The sequence below is a fragment of the Pteropus alecto genome, unplaced genomic scaffold, assembly GCF_000325575.1.
Source record: "Pteropus alecto unplaced genomic scaffold, ASM32557v1 scaffold87, whole genome shotgun sequence".
Taxonomy (NCBI): Eukaryota; Metazoa; Chordata; class Mammalia; order Chiroptera; family Pteropodidae; genus Pteropus; species Pteropus alecto.
Genome location: NW_006443225.1, coordinates 10,661,524 through 10,667,004, shown reverse-complemented (window position 1 = coordinate 10,667,004; position 5,481 = coordinate 10,661,524). Strand labels below are relative to the sequence as shown.

At 40.6% G+C, this 5,481-nt stretch overlaps 1 protein-coding gene across 2 annotated transcripts in view; it reads right to left on the bottom strand.

Moving 5' to 3' along the window:
- The window catches only part of SGK3 (serum/glucocorticoid regulated kinase family member 3), a 58,326-nt gene extending 57,813 nt beyond the window's left edge, over positions 1-513 (bottom strand). For both annotated transcript variants that reach the window (XM_015598673.2, XM_006924011.3), the window contains exon 1: positions 389-513. The gene's annotated coding sequence lies outside the window, so the exon portion shown is untranslated. The remainder of the gene's footprint in view (positions 1-388) is intronic.
- Between the last annotated feature and the right edge of the window lie 4,968 nt (positions 514-5,481).

The window sequence follows — 5,481 nt, the reverse complement described above, 5'->3', positions numbered from 1 at the left end:
TGCCAGTGAGTCAAAATAAAGCCGCACCGCAAGTTCACTAGCGAGTTTCTTCTCCAGTCCTGAACCACATACTAGAACTATATTTTAAAGAATATAAAATCTCTGCAGTCCCTGAGGTCTCTCCACATTTGGGGAGAGGGTGTGTGGAGCAACGCAAATGTTTTCTGTCGGGAACTAACGCCGTGAACAAGTGCCGCAAAGCCAGAGCTGGTGTCTCCCTCCCACCCGGGGTTCACACCAGGAGCCGCCCGCCGCCCGGGACCCGCGCGCTCCTCCTCGGCGCGTAAGCGGCACCGCGGATGGTCCAGCCACCCACACCTGCATCGGGCGTGCCCGCAGGGTCCCTCCAACTCGCCCGCGCGCCGCCAGGACCCCTCCTCACACTTACCTTCGGGGACCCGAGCCCGGCGCGTGGCGAGCGGGAAGTAGCGCCACAGCTGCGCCACACGCCACCCGGCTCCGCGCCCCGCCTCCTGCCCCCAGTGGCGCCCGCCGCGCTCCCCTCCGGGGCGGACCTCGGGGCCCCCGTTCCCCACCGCAGGCGGCCCCCGCCAATCACCGGCGCCGTCTGGGCCGCCGGCCCCCCGCTGGGCGGGGCTTCTGCTCACTCAGCTCCGCCCCTGGCGCTCTAGGGGGCAGTGGACCCTAGACAAGCTGCAGGCAGAATGCCGCATGGAAGGGAGGGCCCGTGGGAACCTAACCCAGAGAGAGGAAGAGCAGGACGCAGGCGAAGGGAACCTGGAAAAGGAGACAGCCATGGGGGTAAGATGAAGAAGGAGCCTTGGGAAGGCGAAGAGGAGTCCCTGTCCCCAGGTTCCCGCTAAGGTGTAGGGTGAGACATCTTAAAACAACAAAGTTCACTTTTCAGGGACTGGCTGAGCTCATTCTCCTGGAGCAGGGTAGGAGTCACACTCGAATTCAGGGTTCCATGCATGAGAAGTCATGGGAATGGGATTAAGGGGGGCAAAAAAAGAGAAGCAATTCCTCTACCACACATCCCCGTTCTTCATTTTCAAAACAATGGAAAGGACTCCCAGTAAGAATCATCACTCCAGCCTTAAATTAATGTTAACCATTCCCTCTCCCCTCAAACAGATCAGGCTCTTTTTTAAGAGAGTAGACCCATTACGCTCGGGCCAAGTCTGGCATTCATGCCCACAACGTACTATATTACGAGGTTTGTGACTGCATGCATGGCTAAAAGGGAAAAATCAGACCCCTCAGAAGGAAGTATTTTAACTATTAATGTATATAACTTTGGAAGGTGAAAAACGATTTCAGGAATCAAGTCAATAACATTGAATTATGGTAGGGAAACATGGGTCACTTTGCCAACAGGATGGATACACAGTAACCTTTACTACAAGAATTTCTGAAAATAGTGCCAAGAGGCCAGCCTGGTTGTGTGACGTAAGATTTCCTTATCTGCAGAATGAAGAAATTGGGCCAGGTGACCGCATGACCTCTAAATGCCCTTCCACACTCCATTTCATCCTGCCAGGCTCAACAATTAAAGCAAGAGGACTGCAGAGAAAGCACTGTCCAGTTAGGAGCCACAAAAGAGAAATTGGGAAGTTTTAGAAAAAGCATTAGGGATCTCTGGCATCACTTTCGTTCAAGCTCTCCTTTCTGACTTTTCTATAATAACATTCTTGTCCTAGCTCAAAACCTTTGACTCTTCTTCCCTCTCAATCCTCACATTTAGTCACCAGGTCCTTGGCTTTCTCCATTACAGAATCTCTTCAATGACCCTTGTCATTTTCACTGCCGTCTCTTTATGAAGTCCAAATTCAAAGAACTCAGGATCTTGGATCTGACCCTCACATACTTTTTCCATCGCATCTATAACTACTCTCTGTGTACACATCTTTCTGACAGACTGTCTCCTCACTGTACAGTATCCACAACGTTCAGCCAACATTCCTGCCACTGAACACCCACGGCTTCTCAGCTCAGAATCCTCTTCTTAGTCCTAGCTGTCTGGACTCTAATAGCTCAGCTCAGGGACCTCTCTATGCAATAAAATGCTATAATATTTAGGATCTGTACCACTCAACTGGGCACTTAACAGGGTGACCTGGTTTTTTTTCTGTTATTTATAATATTTATCTCCAAAACTAAACTGTAAGCTACTTATTGGATATCCCAGGCCCCAGCCAATCAAGGAAGAAAAAACTACTTTCAACATCTCAAAAAGCCTAAAAGAAATTATATATTCATCTATAATTAGGCTTCCTATAACGGCAACATTTTCTGTTTTTGTCTGAAATTATGACATTGAAGTTAACACCAGTTACTGCATGCTAACCAAAGCTTTGATGAACAGTTATATGTGACTGATTCAAAAAAAAGGGAAGATTAACTAGTATTAAATAAAATTTCTTTTGAAGATTAAATCTTAGACATTTATGGAGATGCATAAAAAATGTAGCCCTACCCATTCTTTGCCACCCATTGCTCAAACAAATGATATACTTGTAGTAAATACTTAAAAATATATTCCTTGATCTATGATTATTTTCAGCTTTTCTTAAACTCTGTCCCTTGCTGTAATTAAAACACTGGCCTTTTCTTTTTCATGCAAATAAGATTGTAGTAATTTTCCCCTTTGAATTTCAAATAAATTCTCAAGAATAAGATAAACAAGAATCACACAGCACTCCTTAGAGTTGAACTAGAAAGGCTTTTAGTGTTCCAGAAATAAACCTTCAGACCACAGAAAACTGCCTATGTTAGGGGGCCCTACAAACTATTAACATCTTTAGAGAGTAAATTTTCCTTAACTCCAACCTTACCCAGATGACACAAGTAGAAGCAGAACCAAGTTTGCAGAATGACTACCAAGTAAGAGTGAAAAGTGATTTGCAATCTATCAATGGCCCCTTGTGTTTTGAAAATGTCCCTGGCATGTTGAAGGAAGGCCCCAGAGCTCTGAAGTCTGGCCCAAACAATCTATAAATCACTACTCACAGCAAACCTTTATAATATACTGGAGATTTAAGAAATATTAAATAGACTAAACAAGTCACACTTCATTTTACGGAATGGTTGTACCAAAGGCTATTGGTTATACACTCTTAGAACTTTTCTTCTCCTCAAAATGTTACATGACTTTTTTTTTTTTTTTTGAGGTGACTATTAAGAGTAGAGCCTTGGGGGAACTTCTGAATCCACCCAAGGTAGAGTAACAAGGACCATATTTACCTTCCCACCTAAATCAACAACAACAAGAAAAAAGAGACAGGCAAAATATATAAAACAATGGTTTTAAAGATACTGATTATCAGGCAATGAAGGAGAATGATCCCTCAGAGATGGGAAACAAGCAAGGTGTATCCCAGCTTATCACCTTCAGAGAACTTATAGGCCATGGCATAGGAGAGGGGGGTTGCAGGAGACCCAGCAGAGTCCCTGAGTTGAACAGCTGAAGCTGTGAGTCTGAGAGAACAAGATGGCTAGAGTTCATAGGACAGAGGAGACAAGATAACATCACAGAGAATCCCAGAGATCTGCAGAGGGTCCTCCTCGAGAATTCAACAGTGCTGATCAATGCATGCATCTGAGAAAATGACCCTAGGTCCAGGAAAGAACAAACCATCTGAAAGCATTAGAAGAAGTATTAGGCCCTCACAGAGAGCCAGGAATAGTGATTATTCACACCAGGTCAGCTGGAAAACCTCCCAATTCAATGAGGCAGAGTACACAGAAAGGTTTTGCCTTAGTAGTGGAGATTAATTAGCTCCAGACTAAATGCTATTTTGGTGCTGCCAAAAGAATACAAGTTCCACAAGGATCAAACTATTTTTAAGTAATTTAACTGCATCTCAAATTAAAATTTCAAGCTTATTTATAAGAATAAAAATATTCAGCACCCAACAAAATTCACAGTATTTGCCATTCAGTCAAATATTACAAGGCATGCAAAGAAGCAGAAAAATATGACAGTTAATGAGAAAAATCAATCACTGAAACTAACCCACAACCAACATGGATGTTAGAATTAGCAGACAAGGATATTAAAACAGTTATTATAATGATAATATACTAAAAAATTAAGCAAAGAAGGTATTAAAATTTCCTAAATCTAATGTCTAGAGGTGAAAACAACAATCTCTAAGGTGAAAAGTACACTGGATGGAATTAACAGAAGAGAAGACATTGTAGAAGGAAAGAATAGTGAACTTGAAGACATACAATAGAACTATAGAGAGAAAAAAGAATTAGAAAGAAAGCCAATGAGCTATGTGGCACACCTTAAAGTAGCCTAATATACTTGTCATTGGAGTCTCTGAAGGAGAGGGTAAAGGTGGGATTGGGAAAGGAGATCAGAAAAGATATTTGAAGAAATATGACTGATCTTTTTCAAATTTTGAAGAACATTATAAACCCACAGATGTGACAAGCTCAATTAACCCATCCACTAGAAACATGAAGAAAACTTCACTAAGACAGTTCATAATGAAATTACTAAAAAACAATGATAAAGCAAATAGTAATAGCAGCCAGAGGAAAAAAAGTCATGTTATGTATGGAGGAAACAATGCAAGAAAAAGACAGTTGCCTTCTTTGAAGTACTGAATGAAAAACTGTAAACTCAGATTTCTATACCCAGCAAAAATACCTTTCAAACTAGAGGCAATACAAAGATTTTTTTCATATATACAAAAGCTGAAAGAATTCAGAACCAGCAGACTTACTCCATGAACAATATTAAAGGAAGTACATCGGACAGAAGAAAAATATTTCCAGATTTCTGGACACATACGTGTATACTAGGAATAAGGAACATTGGAAATAGTAACAACAAAGGTAAATATAGGCCGTTAATTTTTTATAATTTAAATCTCTTTAAAAGATAGCAACTGTTTAAACAACAACAGTAAAAATTTATTGTGGGTTTTATTTATAAATAAAGTGTGTGATGAAAATAGCATGAAGGCTGAGATGAGAGATATAGACATATACTATTATAAAGTGTATGTAAGTGTTAAACATCCTATAAGTGATGTGGTATAATTCAATTGAAGATAGACTGTTTTAGCTAAAGATAGACTAAATTAAAGATGTATGTTTATACTCTAAAACAACCATTAACATAAGGGGGAAAGGAGTATAACTAATAAGCCAACAAAGGAGAAAAAATGGAATCATAATGCTCAATCCAAAATAAGGCAGATAAAGAGGAAAAAAGGACACGAAGAGCAGATAAGACAAATAGAAAATAAAAGCAAGATGATAGACATAATTCATCAACAATAACAATTAAAGGTAATGCTCAAAACACTCCAATTAAAATTTGTCATAATGAATAAATAAAATACCCAGCTATATGTTGCCTACAAAAAAACTACACTTCAAATATGAAGACACAAATAGGTTAAGAGAATGAAAAAAGATATAACATGTTAACACTAGTCAAAAGAAAAGCTGGAGTAGCTGTATTAATACCATAAAAGTATATTTCAGAACAATACTGTTACT